Genomic DNA, 18,985 nt, shown 5'->3' with positions numbered 1-18,985 from the left:
AGAATTATTTCTTGCTTACAGTTTAATATTTAATATAAACGTGTGCACTCTACATCTGAAAGTTACTCACAAGTCGTGGTCGTTGTTCAGGTCAAATTCTGTAATATCATAAAAGGTAAGATAAAACGATTGCAGAAAGTAAACCACTAAGAAAATTGTACGAAAAACAAGACATGAGTAATTAGTATGTGAAGAAATGATAATTAGTTAACAACTACAATCATAGGATTTGGAGTCAAAATCAATAGGTAGGTTGTCTACTGGAGAAGCTCGTTCACATTTAAACAAACATGAAAGTCTGGATTGGTTTTAATTCTTGACATACACTGAATGAATGATTCATAATTATAAAGTCTAAAGTATTTATGAATAAAACTGTTAGTATACATTTATAATTATGTTTTACTTAAAGTTTAAAATATGATATGTGGGTGTGCACTCAACATGTGAAAGGTGCTTACAAGTTGGTGTTGGATAAAAAAAACAGTTAAGTTAAAAATAGGATAAAAAATACAGATCAATATGGTGATAAGTAACCACTTTTATAACTCACAAATTATGTTTTAGTTCCAGATTAAGTTTAACCCCATATCATACAGAAGGGAATTCTTCTGACTAAAGACATCCAAATTTATCTTTGTTCAGGGCTTGTCCATATTTTCACCCAAGAAAACTGCATGGCCTGACGTACTGAGAAAGCCGAACGCCATCTAGTAGTAAGAACTAATAAAATACGGGATTGTTCATGAAAACACACAGAAATGTTCGGTGACACATGGTTTTCGTTTATACGCTAACATAGTGAAGAAACAGGACACGAACGATAAAATATAAATATTCTTTGTAGGGATGATACTGATCTGGAATTCATACTTAAAGAAACCATCTACATCAAACAACTTTAACCAACACCAAATATCATGTAGTCTTCATTAAAATCGTTCCATTTAATATATGTACAGCATTTTGTTATTTTTAGAAATTTACTTTCTATATATTTTAGTTTTGATTAAATAATTGTTATTTCAGCAATGTATTTTAGTTATTTAGGTAGAAATAATGTATTATTTTTGTTTTCCTTTAAATAGTGAATGTGGAATATGTAAGCTATTTTACGCTACATATTAACAAATGCAGCATTATATAACATTCAGGATATATATTTTAGGTAAATCCAATATAAACAATTAATTAAGTTATATTTTCTAATCTCACTATTATATAAACGACATAACGTGCATATCTGTGTCTATTTGACCGAAATAATAAATACAGTGTGTCACTATTTATCAAATGTCTCTATTAAGAAAAAAACTATAAAAAATTCTCACTTAAGCATTCTAAATTCGGATAATTTTAAAAGTAACTATGATACGAACAACAAGCGTTTGTTTTTCCATAGAAATGAATATTAAGTACTCTTCGTATAACAAGAGCCCTACTTTCAATAGGAAGATTTGATTATATCTTTTTTTATTGATATAATTTATAGATACAGTTTTAAGAAATGGAGTTTAAAGCTTATTTTTTCAATAAACGGTACCCCATTTAACAGATAATAAAATATAGTGTATATTAGAACAGTCCGAAAACCTTTCCCATGCAGTACGTGTCGTAAAAAGATTCTCTCTTTCTTTATAGAAAATGTTCAATTTTTCTGAACTTTTCAACACGACGTTATTGAAAACAGACAAGTATTTGCTAACATTAATTACTAGGCTTCTCACTGGTTGTGGAGTAAAGTTAATGTTACTTACTAATTGTCTAACTTTTGTTTCTTATTTTAAGAATTTAATTCAGATGTATAAAATGTTTCCATGGGAATATACAATTAAAATATTTATAGAAAACGTTATACCTACAAATTGTGCTGGACGAAGTACCCATGAAATGCAGTGTTAGAAACTTTCTTCCATAAGATTTTGTTTTTCTTCGCACAGTTCGGTTCTCATTTTAATATCTTGTCTCCTTAGTTACTATTCGTGGCCGCTCTTTCAGCCGTTGAGGTGTCATTATGCGACCTTCAATAACACTATTCGTTAGTAAAGGAGTAGCCCAAGATTTGGCGATGGTTGGTGATGAACAGTTTAGATGTTACACTGAGTTAGTTTGTGGGTAAATAATTTGACTTAAGTTTAAGTAACGATAATTTCCCACTGTTGTTCTTTTAGTCAGTTCAGGAGACTTACGAATTATAGCCATATAGTTGTGGTTATACATACATTGACATACCAGAGAAATGATTAATAAATATTCTGTCAGACAGTTTTCGAACTGTCCCCCCTCCGCTGGTACAGCGGTAAGTCTAGGATTTACAACGCTAAATTCAGGGATTCGATTCCCCTCAGCAGATAGCCCGATGTGGCTTTGCTATAAGAAAACACACACACAAACTTACGAACTGTGTAAGATACAGAAATAATAGTAACTGGACGGACCGTAAGGTTTAATATCCAGCACTGTCAAGGATTTGGAAGTGATGTGAAAATAACAGATTTATGGCCAGTAAGAACCACACCCACATTTTTCTGCTTTCCCCGTTCATATAAAATCAGACTTGAAATACTTACTTGGAGGACTACAACAAGGCGTTAGTTACCATGTACTCCCTCTCTAGGTGAGTATCGTCATGAGGACTGATGCAGAAGATAAGTGATTCCGAGTAAACGGAAAAGAAGCGCAGTAGCTTTGATGACTTTCCTATAAAACAGTTATTTATTCTCTTCTGACATTTATTTTCCTTTGGAAAGCTGTTTACATTTCTTTACAATAAAATCCCAAATACGTTTCGTGGACTTTTGTTTCTAGTGATTCTGAGGTTAGGACTGATTTTTATTTTATAGATTTTGAAAAATCCTTTAAGCTGTATCTATTCATATTAATATTTAATCTTGTATAACAGTCACAACCTGATATAAATTTTATTGTAATAAGTTAATGTGTTTTTAAGAATACACAGTTCTATAAATCACTTAACATCTGGGAATTCTGATGTATAGAAGTACATTAAAAGGTTAAGCTATTGGTTAAAAGAAAACAAAACAAACCTGAAACTGTTTACAGTTTTATTATCAATGTTCAAGTGTGAAATATGTTGAGGAGTGGTAATTGAAGTAATCAATAAAATCTAAATAATTTCAAACAGGACAAACACCAGAACATTCTTGAATTTCTATGTTACTACTTAAAAAAGATAGAATTACTTATAAAGTAAAAAATACAACAAATACTTCACTAAATATACTGATATTTTCCTATAGTTTTCTAGATACTCATATGTTTATTTTTCTTCAAATTTTAAAATAGTTTTACCATCGCTGAGCTTGTTATTAAATCAGACAACCACTAATATCTACCTGACATGCGCAGTTTCTGAGGAATTGTCCATACGTAGCTTCGTCATCAACATTCGTACAACGTTGACTGAGAAGACAGTGTTACCCTAAAAAAATATCAACATTTCTATTTAAATTCTCGTCCGTCTACATCTATGTACATACGTATATATGTGTATATATAAATACAGTTATCATAGTAAATGGTGCGAGAAAGTGTATGAGAACCTACGTAAATTATTTATATATACATCAACTTGTAGTGATTTGAGTCGAGGAACCTAATGGTATATGATGAGTTATACACCAGCAAATAGTACAAAATAGTAGACCAAGACTTGGCGGTTGGTTGCGATGACTACTTGACTTCCATCTGGTCTTTCTGCTACATTATGGCTGACTAGCGCAAATAGCCCTCGTGTAGCAGTGACTAAAGACTAATTGTAAGATTGTATAATACTGTAGAGTAAGTGTGTTACATGAGTTTTGATTTTCTATGTTTGTATAGTAAGTGTTCTGCTAAGAACAATTTAACAATAACAAACCGTTATGTCACATTCTGATACATAGTGTTATTAATTCATAACAAGTTAGTGTAGAATATCCTGTTTGTTGTTAACATTATTCATACCTGTTATACTGTTATTTACAAAGTTAATGTTGTACTTTGACTTCATCCATAGCTTTTCACAGTCAACATGAGAAGTGAAGCCGTCATAAACAGGAGACAGATGAACTGATGGACAGACACCACTGTTCACAGTATGTATAAAACAAGCAGTACATAATGTTCTCTGTCCAATCAAATATTGTCTACAGCTGCTTTCAAAGTCGGGCTTCACTGATAGGTGTTGATATCGCATTCTGTAACATTATAAAAGGATGAGATAAAAAGTCTGTCAAAAGTAAACCTCTAAGAAAATTGTACAAAAAACGAGGCTTGAGTATTTACTATGTCAAGAAATGAGAATTAGATAACAAATACAACAATATGATTTGGGATTAGAAGTTAAAAAAACAGTAAATAAATTGTCTATTGTTAAAACACGTCTATAAGCTCTGAGATTAAGGGTTAAAAACAACAGGTAAATTGTATAATGTAGAATCTTGTCAGACTTTACATATAAACAAACATGAAAGTTTCGATTGGTTTCTCACATCTTTGTGACTTACACTCAATAAATCTTACAAAAGTATAAAGTCTAAAGTATATCTGAGTGAAATTGTTCGTACAGATTTATAATTATTATTTAAAGTTGTATGTTGTTCAGATGTACCAGTGAAGTAGTCAACTGGGCATGTATGATGTTCAGTTGTACAGGGTAATTTAGTGAACCAGGTATCTGTGTTGTTCAGTTGTAGAGGGTAATTTAGTGAACCAGGTATCTGTGTTGTTCAGTTGTAGAGGGTAATTTGAACCAGGTATCTGTGTTGTTCAGTTGTACAGGATAATTTAGTGAACCACGTATCTACGTTGTTCAGTTGTACAGGGTAATTTAGTGAACCAGGTATCTGTGTTGTTCAGTTGTAGAGGGTAATTTAGTGAACCAGGTATCTGTGTTGTTCAGTTGTAGAGGGTAATTTAGTGAACCAGGTATCTACGTTGTTCACTTGTACAGGTATCTACGTAATTTGAACCAGGTATCTGTGTTGTTCAGTTGTACAGGATAATTTAGTGAACCAGGTATCTATGTTGTTCAGTTGTAGAGGGTAATTTAGTGAACCAGGTATCTACGTTTCAGTTCAGTTGTACAGGGTAATTTAGGTGAACCAGGTGTCTGTGTTGTTCAGTTGTACAGGGTAATTTAGTGAACCAGGTATCTCTGTTGTTCTGTTGTATAGGGTAATTTAGTCAACCAGGTATCTATGTATGTTGTTCAAAGCTAATTTGTAAAGGGTAATTTAGTAAACCAGGTATCTATGTATGTTGTTCAAAGCTATTAATAAAGTGGTAAACAAGGAATGCATGTTGTTCAAAGCTATTAATAAAGTAGTAAACAAGGAATGTATGTTGTTCAAAGCTATTAATAAAGTTGCAAACAAGGAATGTATGTTGTTCAAAGCTGTTAATAAAGTAGCAAACAAGGAATGTAAGTTGTTCAAAGCTATTAATAAAGTAGTAAACCAGGAATGTACGTTGTTCAAAGCTATTAATAAAGTAGTAAACCAGGAATGTACGTTGTTCAAAGCTATTAATAAAGTAGTTAACCAGGAATGTACGTTGTTCAAAGCTATTAATAAAGTAGTAAACCAGGAATGTATGTTGTTCAAAGCTATTAATAAATATTAAACCAGGAATGTATGTTGTTCAAAGCTATTAATAAAGTAGTAAACCAGGAATGTATGTTGTTCAAAGCTATTAATAAAGTAGTAAACCAGGAATGTACGTTGTTCAAAGCTATTAATAAAGTAGTAAACCAGGAATGTATGTTGTTGAGTGGTTACAGGAAAGTAGTCAACACGATATGTATGTTTTACAGATACTTACGTAAAGTTGTCAATCAGGCATATATATTGAACAGATGTACTAGTAATGTTTAGTCGCACGGTTGAGTGCCCCAAGTGAAAATTACGGTTTGCCTGTCAGGGTGTAAATTCGGCCTTTCTCCTAGTTATAGCTCAGCTAAAATTGGAGGGAAGACCTTCTCGTGGTTTATGACGCTTCCATACACGACACTGCAGATAGCAGTTTGCCCTTGTTTTGACAGTACAATAAGCATGTTTTGTTTCATCAATTGTTGAATAGCTTTCCTTGTCTGTTTCTGTATTTAATTAATTCAAACACTAAATATTAAAAATGTGTTGGTAAAGAGTAACATACGAGTACTTACCATGAAGAACTCGATAGGACTGTATCGATACGACTCGTGTATCTGTATGAAATTTGGCAAACTTTCAGTACACATAATATATATTTGTGCTGACATTTAGTGATTCAATAAAGAGGAACATTGAGTGGTACATGTTGTCTTCATTTGTTTGATAACAATGTTACCTGCAAAGTAAAACTTACTTTAATGATATCGAGAAAACCCATTTGTAGAGAATATATATGTAAAACGGCTAGTTGGGGTTGAGAAGATATTTTACGTCAAGGAGCGAACAACGTTTCGACCTTCTTCGGTCATCGTCAGGTTCACAAAGAAAGAAAGAGGTAACTGACCGGAAGCTGACCACGTTGTTCGCTCCTCTACGTAAAATATTTTCTCAACCCAAACGAGCCGTTTTACACATATAAAACTTACTTTGTATGTAATGCTATTGAGTAACATAACAAATTAACAATGACAGAATGAACAGACAAACATTACGACAGTGGTTTTGAAGCGTGTGTCGCGGACACCTATGAACATCGATCAAGCAAGTTCCTTTTGGCTGTGATCTGTCTAGCAGTGTCTAGTTAGCACGAGCAATACATTCCCGATACTTAGTCACATAGTAAAATTTCAATCTGCCCGCGAGACCAGTTCAGGGTGTAAATTCGGCCTTTCTGCTAGCTATAGCTTAACTAAAATTCGGGAAAGACCTTCTTGTGGTTTTGTTGTTTCTATGCACGACACTGCAGATAGCAGTTTGCCCTTATTTCGACAGCAAAATAACCACGTTTTATTTTATCAACGGGTAAATAAATTTCCGTATCTGTTTATGTCAGTGGTGCACAAAATCAGGCCCGCGATGTCCAACAGGAAACTCAAACATAGAGAGTTCGCGCATTTAGAGTTCGCGAAGATTAAGCGCTATAGAAGAATATGCATTAGATTAGGCACTGGTTCCATATTTGTGTCGAGCAATAAAGAAAATTTGATAAGAAAATCTCGTTAATGCATAGGCATATAATCTTTGGCTTAATGACGTAATATTTCCTTAATTACGAAATCTCACGCGTTCCAATTGTTCTTCGAGATTTACTTACGAGCCCTATTTTGATATTATTTCGTCACAAAATGGTAGCTAATCGTAAAAGAAAAGTTGATGACAAAACCGGCAGTTTCATGATGATTGTACTGCACAGTACTGTTTTCTTTAAGAACAGAAGAACGTGATTTGTCTGCTGTGTCATTCGACAGTAGCAGTGGCGAAGGTATTCAATATAAAGTGTCATTATGAGTCGAAGCATAAAGATTTCCACAACGTAGTCATTGATGAACGAACAGCTCGAATAGAATCTCTGCGGCAGTCGCAGAACGTTTTCTCAAAGCAGTCAGCAGATTTAGGTGCAGCATGTGAGGTCAGTTACGATATTTCGTTGATGATAGCGAAATCTGGCCAACCGTTCATTGATGGTTATTTTGTCAAGCAATGCATGATTACTGTATCGGAAAAGTTGTGTCCGGAAGCAGTCCGCAAGCTACAGATGGTGGCTTTGAATCGTACGACAGTTCAGTGAAGAATTTCACACCTCTCAGCAGATGTGACAAGACCGCTTTCAAATAAAGCAGCCAACTTTGTCTACTTCTCTTTAGCAGCAGACGAGTCGACTGACATCAGTTCAACAGCACAGCAACTAGTTTTTTTTTCATGGTGTGTCGTCATCGTTTGATATCACAGAGGAACAAATCAGCATGGTTCCATGAAGGGTCAGACAACTGGGTCTGCTCTGTTCGAGGAGACAGTAGTATAGTAGTGTTTCATTGGATTTCACGAAACTGGTAAGTGTGACAATGATGGAGCACCAGCCATGACCGGAGAAAGTAGCGGGCTGGTAGCACTGTTGATGAAGCATTGAGGAAAGCAGAACAATAGTTGGTGAAGTTGCACTGCATTATTCACCAACAGAACCTGTGCATTAAAGAACTTCGTTTTCAGGCACTGATGGCGTTAGTGACGAAAACCATTAAATTCATCAAATCACGAGGGCTCAATCACAGTCAGTTTCAAAGTCTTCTTGAAAAAATTGATTAAGACTATGGTGACCTTGTGTATCACTGTGAAGTACGCTGGCTGAGTCGAGGGAAGATGCTCAGAAGATTATTGGAGTTGATTAATGAACTGACAGAATTCCTCAGAAGCAAGAACAAAGATAGAAATACTTTCCATGACTGATCCAACATGGTAAGCTGATTTGACCTTTCTGGTCGACATAACACAACACTTGAATGATCTGAATTTGAAGTTGCAAGGCAAAAATCAGCTTGTCTGTCAGCTTGCAAATTACGCCTCAGCTTTCAGGACAAAGTTGCAGTTATTCTGGCAGCAAACAACATCAGGCAACTTCGCGCACTTTCCCACTTTTCAGTCACAGCTACAGAAGAATCAGGACATTGACACACAAGTTTATGTTGGGAAGCTAGATACTTTGATCCAATCCTCCAACTCACGGTTTCACTCACGACTTTGACCAATGCAGATTGTTGATGAAACTTTTTGCTGATCCGTTCAGTGTGTCAGTGGATGACTTTTCAGCAGAATATCAGCTTGAACTTACTGATATCGAAGCATCTGATGAACTGCGTGTTATTTACCGAGAAAACAGTTTGTTTGACTTCTACAAAACGTTGCCTGATACATTTGCTAATCTGAAAGAGAACGCACTTGTCCACACCACTTGTGAACAGGCTTTCTCGTATATGAAACTGAATAAAACAACACTCGCAATCAGCTGACTGATGATCATCTGGAAGCAATCTTGCGTCTTTCAACGTCAAGCTGAACATTTCTAAGTTCGTAGATGACATGCAGCACCATCCATCGCATTGACTTTGTGACAGTTGACGTATTGTAACATTTCTCAGAATAATGTGCAAACACTTTAATGTAATCGTCATTTGTGTGTTCTTAAATGTGATGTCCATCTTGTGTGAAACAACTGTGGGACGATTTTAATCTTCACTTTTGTGGCCCCTGACTCTAAAAGTTTGTGCACCACTGGTTTATACCATCGTCCCTAAGACATATGTCCAGCAACGGCCACTTGCGAACTCTCTCTTTCTTCATCTGAAGATGATCTTGGAAGGTCGAAATGTTTTTCTCTCCTTCTCAGTAAAAGTGTTAGTACCCATACCAGCCATTCAGATATACATTTTATCTGAAGTAGGTTTCTCATCATCAAGATTTTGTTTACTTTAAATACTGAATCTGTAAAATATTGAAAACTTTATCTCTGTTCCCTTCTGTTGTATGAATCTATTTCTTCATCTTCAATATAGTTATACCATTAATCATCAACCTTGAAATTTGCTTTTTTTCAGAATGCATTCTTCGAAACGTGAATCCAAAGTATCTCCACTTTAAAGAACCAAACCAAAATGTTCAAAAGTTGTTAGATTATCAGATTTGTCTGAAGATACTATTGCTTTGATTTACATTGGGCTGAAGCTACACGAGGGCTATCAACGCTAGTCGTATGTAATTTAGCAGTGAAAGAATAGAGGTACCTCATCATCACCATCCACTAACCACTCTTTCACAAACGAATAGTGAGATTGACCCTAACAATGTTCTCCCTCCCCACACAGACATCATAAAGGGTGAGCATGTTTGGTGGAGTTGGATCAAGAATTTCGTACAAAACATCAACAGAACATAAATTTTACTGGAAAAGTTCAAAGTGTTCTGTACTAACCTTAGAATGATTGATACCAGTGTTGATTGCACCGATGTACTGAACAAGTGGAACTAATAGAACGAAGACAAATTGTGCAGTGTGAACATGTCCAAAATTTGAGGCTGAATTGACTGATTAACAGCATTCATTCCTTGTTTCATCCTGGCGACCAGATTGTTAACCTATGTAATTATAACATAAATAATCAGTGTAAATCAGTGATAGCTAAAGGTCTTCAGTTCTCTCTTCCACCACGTAAACTCTATGTACCTAACATAGTTTACACTTTCAAATCACAATACAGACACCTAAAGGACCTTCTTGTGAAAGACAAAATAACTCTTTATCGATTGAGTAACATTTTTATGACGAAAATAAAGAACTCTGCCTTTTCTACTTCTTATGATTTTATCCCTAATGTTCGTCCTTATCGTTTAAGCCCTGAAGAAATATTTTAAAAGAACTGTCGTTAAATAAAAATATTTATGTTACATCGTCCGACAATAACATTGTTATTCTTAACTAAAATAATTACTTGATCAAAATGGTCGTTATTCTTGACAACTCTACCACTTTTAAATTCCTTATCAAAGCCTATTCATTATCATCCAACGTGAGGAAACATTCCAAAGATATCTGATTGAACTTAGAAAGAAAAATATCGTGGACATTTGACTGATGATGATTACGATACGTACGACAAACCTTTGTTAATGAAAGAACAGAGTTTTAAAGTTCTGACCTCATAACAAGAACCAGACTTTCACTAGGACTAAATCTGCTTATATATTTATTGATGTAATTTGTAAATATAATTTTAAGGAAAGAAGTTACACAACTCTTAATTTATAAATAAACGATAACACACTTAATAGACCAAAAATAATGTTTGCTTCACACAATGAGAACAGTTTTCCACTGCATAAATTACTGTATAAAATAATATTTTTGTCTTAGAAAATTACACATTTTTCTAAAGTTTTCAGTACAACGCTATCTGAAACAGCCCAGTATATACTAACTCTAATTGCTGAGCCTCACAGGTTGCAGAGTAAAATGAATATTAATAATTGTCTGACTTTTGTTTCTTATTTCAAGAATTTAACTGAGATTTTAGAATCATCTTATGTGAATATACAATTAAAATATTCATACAAAACTTTATACCTACAAATTGTACTGGTCGAAATACCTATGAAATGTAAGGTGGGTAATTTTTTGCTATAAAATTTTGTTCTTTCTTCTCAAAGTTCGGCTTTTATTTTAATGTCTGGTCTCCATAGTTACTATATGCAAATATTCAGTAATTTTGTGGTTCCACTTTATTGTTGCCTTTCTTCACAGTTTGTATTGGTTTCAAGTGTAACTATACTCTTGAATCAGTTGTTGTAACAAAGTGACGTAAGCCAAAAAAGAAGGAAATGATGCAAAAATAAAACTGATAAGTGAGGGGTAGCAATGGGAAAGGCCTGGCATGGCCAAGCGCGTAAGGCGTGCGACTCGTAATCCGAGGGTTGCGGGTTCGCGCCCGCGTCGCGCTAAAACATGCTCGCCCTCCCAGCCGTGGGGGCATATAATATGACGGTCAATCCCACTATTCGTTGGTAAAAGAGTAGCCCAAGAGTTGGCGGTGGGTGGTGATGACTAGCTGCCTTCCCTCTAGTCTTACACTGCTAAATTAGGGACGGCTAGCACAGATAGCCCTCGAGTAGCTTTGTGCGAAATTCCAAAAAAACAAACAAACAAACTATTTTTATCCTTGCAATTTGATATTCATATGTCTATTATTCATATCTTTATAACTATCTGGCTTCAATATCTTTATTCTTCACCTCTTTTCTAACTATTAATTCTTTAGATCTCCATTTTGCATTATCTTAACGACTGTTTGACATCGTCTTGCTATTTGAACGTCACAAATCTATGCTTCATAATTTTATAACTATTTGACATACAACTTTTAATTATTTGATATGCAGATCTCTATTCTTCCTCGTCTTCCTAACTATTTGACACTGAAATGTTTATTCTTGTCCTTTTATGTGTTTAATACCCAGATCTCTATTCTTTGTTATGTTACTCACAACTTCCCATCCACATCTCTATTGTTCTTCGTTTTGCTATATCAAATCAATATATCTATTATTCATATCTTTATAACTATCTGGATTCTATATTTTTATTCTTCAACTCTGTTTTAACTGTTTTGACATCCATATTTCTATTATTTATCGTCTTAACTATTTGACACACAAATCTCTATTTTTGTCCTTCTTTCTATACAACACCCAAATCCCTATTATACATTGTATTAAAGACCACAGTACTGTATTTTTGATCGTCTTGCTATTTGAACTTCATATGTCTATTCTTCATATTGTTATAACTATCTGATTTCCACATCATTATTCTAACTGTTTGACATCTACATCTTTATTCTTCATCGTCTCACTAACTATCTGGCAACCAAATATTTATTGTTCACCTCTTTTCTAACTATCAGATCTCCATTTTGCATTATCTTACCGACTGCTTGATATCCACGTCTCTATTTTTAATCGTCTCACTAACTATCTGACAACCAAATATTTATTGTTCACCTCTTTTCTAACTATCAGGTCTCCATTTTGCATTATCTTACCGACTGCTTGATATCCACGTCTCTATTTTTAATCGTCTCACTAACTATCTGGCAACCAAATATTTATTGTTCACCTCTTTTCTAACTATCAGATCTCCATTTTGCATTATCTTACCGACTGCTTGATATCCACGTCTCTATTTTTAATCGTCTCACTAACTATCTGGCAACCAAATATTTATTGTTCACCTCTTTTCTAACTATCAGATCTCCATTTTGCATTATCTTACCGACTGCTTGATATCCACGTCTCTATTTTTAATCGTCTCACTAACTATCTGGCAACCAAATATTTATTGTTCACCTCTTTTCTAACTATCAGATCTCCATTTTGCATTATCTTACCGACTGCTTGATATCCACGTCTCTATTTTTAATCGTCTCACTAACTATCTGACAACCAAATATTTATTGTTCACCTCTTTTCTAACTATCAGGTCTCCATTTTGCATTATCTTACCGACTGCTTGATATCCACGTCTCTATTTTTAATCGTCTCACTAACTATCTGGCAACCAAATATTTATTGTTCACCTCTTTTCTAACTATCAGATCTCCATTTTGCATTATCTTACCGACTGCTTGATATCCACGTCTCTATTTTTAATCGTCTCACTAACTATCTGGCAACCAAATATTTATTGTTCACCTCTTTTCTAACTATCAGATCCATTTTGCATTATCTTACCGACTGCTTGATATCCACGTCTCTATTTTTAATCGTCTCACTAACTATCTGACAACCAAATATTTATTGTTCACCTCTTTTCTAACTATCAGATCTCCATTTTGCATTATCTTACCGACTGCTTGATATCCACGTCTCTATTTTTAATCGTCTCACTAACTATCTGGCAACCAAATATTTATTGTTCACCTCTTTTCTAACTATCAGATCTCCATTTTGCATTATCTTACCGACTGCTTGATATCCACGTCTCTATTTTTAATCGTCTCACTAACTATCTGACAACCAAATATTTATTGTTCACTTCTTTTCTAACTATCAGGTCTCCATTTTGCATTATCTTACCGACTGCTTGATATCCACGTCTCTATTTTTAATCGTCTTGCTAACTATTTGACACCCAAATCCCTATTATTCATTGTATTACCGACCACTTCTCACCAAGATCTATATTCTTCATCGTCTTGCTATTTGAACTTCATATATCTATTCTTTATAATTTTTATATATCTGACATCCATATCGTTATTCTTAACCAACTTAACAATTGAGACTAAATCTTTTATTCTCAGGTTGGAAAGAAATGGTATAGTCAAGGCTTCTTATTATAAACAAAACATGATCATGCTTGTATAAAAAATAACTCACAAATTGAATATTTAGTTCACTGTTTTATATTGTCCCGACAAGTTGATAAGTTTCCATGTTTTGTATCGTTTAGAAACAGGTTTGTTTAAATAACGTTATTGTTGTAAGGCCTCATTCAACCAAGTGCTAACAATGTTACTAACTCGGTACAGGATGTTTTAAAGTGAAACAAAAGGATGGCGTTAAATTTATCAGTAATCAAGTGCATTCTAAACTACGATTTTGTAACCTGCTCAACGCAATACCTTTAACTCAGTCAATAATAAAACAATAATATTGATTTTTTAAATAATAATACCAGTACCTGAATGGCGTTGACCATATTTAATCCTTGAAACATTTGAAAATGTGTCTGAATGTTTGTCGTTTTCAACACCAAAAGTAATGATATTCTACATGATTACAAAGTTTCAACAAATCCGTTCGTTTTGAATAAGATATAAAACAAAAGTAGTGTACAAAATCGGTCTCCATGGTAACAAATATGATTTTTTTCGTGAACTTGCTGTTATCTTTGACATCGGCCCTCCAAATATTAATCACTTCTGAGTTGGGTCATAGTCCAATTGTATACTAACTTTCGTTCAAATCTACCCAAATGTTTTCGAGAAATATTGCTGATAAACACACACACACACATGGATGCAAACATAACCCCAGTTTACCTTTGATTTCGGTGACAATAATGATGTTGAAACTGCTTGAACAATAGCAGTATGATGTTTAAGCTCCATGTAACAAGAGCTAAATTGAGTAATTAATATAGTACCAAGTAGGTAAGGTTTAAAACTAAACCCATCGTAACAAGGCACAACAAATAAATAAAATAAGATTCGTATTATTCTCAAATACTTACCTCAACCTATCAAGTAGTAAAGTTTGAGTGGAGCATCCTTACTGAAAACAGACTGCAATGTAGCAGGAGACATTCTATGAACATCCAGTTTTTGCTCGTACATTTTGAGGAATAATGTAGTTTTACATAACCAGTCCTGTAAATAAAATAACTCAAGACTCAAAATGCTTACGAATTAGACATACTTTGAATAACGATGAAAATATTTTAGTAAGACACTAGAAATCAAAACGCATCCTGCAGAGTTGTGTTGTTCTTTGTGTATCTTATGGTATTTTAAAATAATACTTTGAAGGCTTATATAAATGAATTAATGGCTGTATTTTCATTCCTTATATTAAATACAAGTGGGTAATAACAATTTTCTTTTAAATTCTACAAAGTTTAAAATATTCTTAGATTACTACTTACACCTATCACACAAATTTGATAAGTAGTAAACATCTTCAACTTGGAAGGTATACGTAAGTGATTAAATTATTATAAATTACACAAAGTCATTGTATTTAATTTACACACGAGCAGTTAAACCACTTAAATGGACTAGACGTAAGGTATTAATTAAACTACTGAATAACTTGCACATAATGTGAAATGTAACTTTAAAAGTACATCAAGAGGTACACACAAGCTAATAGTTATTAATAATACATACAATAGCTTTGTTGTACAAATTACATTAATATTGACTTAAGATCAAAGCAAGCTACCTACTTAGAGTGATTCTAAAAAACAACAACAAATAAACCTTTTAATAAGTATAGATAATTAAATGTCTTTTTTTAACGTTTTTTTTAAAAAAGTATTATTTTCGGCCTTAATCTCAATAACATCTCAAGAGGCTAGACCAGCCTAGGAGATTCAGGTTAGTCCTAAATACGTATATTAAGTTGATAATGCGAAACAAAATCTATAACTAAAATTTACTAATAAATAAATATTTTAAAAGTAATATAATTAGATACTATAGCTAATATTATTAACGAAACTACCAGTACAGAGACGAAAGAGGGTACGTTATCTATGCAACACGAAACGTACCAACTGTTGTCTCTAGGCGCTCTCCGTTTCACCAAACTTTTACTACACGTTTAAAATATATTAATGAAATCTCATATAATCCTAAACTCCACGAAGGTGCAGTTCATAAAACTTCAAATACAGTACATAATTTATATGACCAGAATTACTGTTACGAAATATTTGAATGTATGTAGTCAAAATTACCGTTTCGTAATATTTGAATTTACATGGCCAACATGACCATTAATAACGTTACGTTAGGTGTCATACTTACCTAAACTACACTCTTGTACACGTGTAGTGCAGTCGTTCAGAAACCACCTTCTGGTTCTACATAACTCGCGTTCGCAGAAGAATCAGGGTTAGGGTAGTAGTATTATCAAATAAATCTGTGGAACAAATTAAAGTTTGTTTATTTTTGGAATTTCGCACAAAGCTACTCGAGGGCTATCTGTGCTAGCCGTCCCTAATTTAGCAGTGTAAGACTAGAGGGAAGGCAGCTAGTCATCACCACCCACCGCCAACTCTTGGACTACTCTTTTAGCAACGAATAGTGGGATTGACCGTAACATTATACACCCCCACGGCTGGGAGAGTGAGCATGTTTAGCGCGACGCGGGCGCGAACCCGCGACCCTCGAATTACAAGTCACACGCCTTACGCGCTTGGCCATGCCGGGCCTTTACAAATTAAAGATTAGAAGCATAACTTTACCGATAAAAGATGTGTCGTTAACTACAATTAAGATTTAGAGAGATAACAGAGGTGTTACAACTCTCAACTCTCGTCGATTTGTTTTAACTTCAGAAACAACAGAGATGGTCTTTATGACGCCATTTGTCATCAGTTGTTCTCACTTTAAAGAGTCAATTTAGATCACTTTATAATGGTCTTTGTCATCAATTTAAGTTTAAAGAGACAATTTAGATTACTTTGGTTTAACTTTAAACAAAAACCAATGAAAAATTTCCACTTTGGTATTCAAAATTGAGACAATTGTCAAAATAACTACAATACATACAAAAAAAATTTTGGTTATCATAGAGCAGAATTTTTAGTTCTGTCCTTGTAACAAGCACCCAACTTTCACGAGGGCTAAATCTGAAGGTTTGATGTAATTTATAAATAGAGCTTTAAGAAATGGAGTTTTAAAAACTGTTGTTTATTCAAACATTAGCACATTTAATAAATAAAAAAATGATTGTTTGTATTAGCACAATCCGAAAACTTTTCCCCTGCAGTAGCTGCCGTAAAAAGAATCTTTTTTCTTATAAAATGTTCACTTTTTCTAAATCTTTCAGTGCCACACTATCAAAAACAACCCCATGTTTGCTAACCCTAATTACTAAACTTCTCACAGGTTGTAGAGTAGCACGAATGTTCCCTACATGTTGTTTAACTTTTGTTTTTCATTTTAAGAATTTAATTCAGATTTATAGAATGACCTCATGTGAATATACAATTAAAATATTTATACAAAACTTTATATCTGCAAATTGTACTGGCCGAAGTACCCATGATATGTAAGGTGAAAAACTTTCGACTACAAAAGTTTGATTTTTCTTCGCAGAGTTCGGTTTCTACTTTAACATCTTGTCTCCTTAGTTACTTTTTGCAAATATTCAATAACATAATGGTTCCATTCTATTGTTGGCTTTAACAGTCTGTATTGGTTAAAAGCGTAACAATACTCGTCAATCAATTGTTGTAAATATGTGACGTAATCGAAAGAGAACGTGTGTATGTTTTCTTATAGCAAAGCCGCACCAAACTGTCTGCTGAGTCCACAGAGGAGAATCGAACGCGTGATTTTAGTGTTGTAGATCCGTAAACTTACCGCTGTACCAGCGGGGGACCGAACGAAAAGGAAAATGAAGACAGAAATATAAAACAGATAAGTGAGAGATAGTAGTGGGAAAAATCAGAAGATGTTCAAAGTTGAGTTATAAAAAAGACAAATTCTCCTTTAAAGGTAGTTAACAAATTATACCTAGGTTATAAATAAAGGGTAGTTTTAGAGTAGGTGTGTCAAAACAGTTTTAGTTTACTATGTTTGATGTTCCATGTTTGTGTAGGAAGTGTTCTGTTAAGAACCACTCAATAATAACATACCATTACGTCACAGTTTAGCTTATCAGATTTGTCTAAAGACTCTGTTGGTTTGTTTGAATTTGGCTAAATGCTACACGAGGGCTATCTGCTATCGCCGTCGATAATTTAGCAGTGAAAGAAAAGAGGAAAGGTACCAAGTGATCACTACTCACGAAACACTGTTTTACAAGGAAATAATTGGATTGACCGCTACTGCATACCGCCCAGTCACGAGTCATAGCCCATTGTATAGCTTTGTGCTTAATTCAAAACAACAACATCCTACCTAAAATTGTTATTTTAACTAAAATGACTACATGATCAAAATATTGCTTATTGTTGTAAACTCTACCACATTATCAATGCCCCATAACTGAGTGTCACCCAACGTGAGAAAATGTTCCATACACAGCTGAGAAAACTTAAGACTCCTACGAAAATTAGGGCCTAATAGGCCCCAGAGCAACTTGAAAGGTTATTAATATTAGGCTAATAATTTTGTATTTAAATGAAATTGCCATTAACTGACCCTATCCCTTTGTATTTTAAGGAGCAATAAAATTTTGACTTTTCAGACATTTGCGAAATAATATTTAAAAAATTTTTTAAACATCCACTAAGGGTATTTTGGGGCCTATTAGGCCCCAGATCGAAAAACATAAAAATAACTTTATTTATTTCCTGAATAATTCTAGAACAGGCCTGGGCAACCGAAAAAAGCAAATTATATTATTATTTTACAACTTCTTTTCAAAAGATTGATATTTAGGATAATAACTCTACTCCAACAATAATTTTAGACGGTCCTGATTATTGCCTAGTTTGCCCACGCCTGTTCTAGAACATTCTAGAAACTTTACAGAAGCATTTAGAATAATCTAGAATATTCTAGAAGAATCCACAAATCCTATATATGTAGGAGCTGAAATCTTCAAACCGTGTCAAAATGATATTTCTTGATGAAGCTGTACATTTACTGACAAAACCTTTGACGATGAAAGTGAACATGATAGTCGAAGACTACTCTGAAAGTTGTGATGATGATACTTCTGAAGCCGAAAATGATGAACAAATCGCTCCGTACCCTTCTGAAAGTGAAGAAAGTAACCAAGAAGATCTTACTACGATGCCAGTGAACGAACTTTTGTCCAAAGATAAG

The 18,985-nt window shown here is 34.0% G+C and overlaps 1 long non-coding RNA gene across 2 annotated transcripts; it reads right to left on the bottom strand.

The window, feature by feature from the left end:
• Positions 1 to 3,354: 3,354 nt before the first annotated feature.
• On the bottom strand, positions 3,355 to 14,848 carry LOC143242729 (uncharacterized). Of its 2 annotated transcripts, XR_013023179.1 has the most exons (5): positions 14,713 to 14,848; positions 9,898 to 10,061; positions 6,167 to 6,330; positions 3,967 to 4,199; positions 3,355 to 3,442 (listed from the first exon to the last, which is right to left on the bottom strand). It is a non-coding gene; the product is annotated as an uncharacterized LOC143242729 (long non-coding RNA). The 2 variants fall into 2 exon arrangements; XR_013023180.1 differs by lacking the exon at positions 6,167 to 6,330.
• Positions 14,849 to 18,985: the final 4,137 nt, after the last annotated feature.

The sequence above is a fragment of the Tachypleus tridentatus genome, unplaced genomic scaffold (assembly GCF_004210375.1).
Source record: "Tachypleus tridentatus isolate NWPU-2018 unplaced genomic scaffold, ASM421037v1 Hic_cluster_2, whole genome shotgun sequence".
Classification (NCBI taxonomy): Eukaryota; Metazoa; Arthropoda; class Merostomata; order Xiphosura; family Limulidae; genus Tachypleus; species Tachypleus tridentatus.
This window is presented reverse-complemented; position numbering and strand designations above follow the sequence as displayed.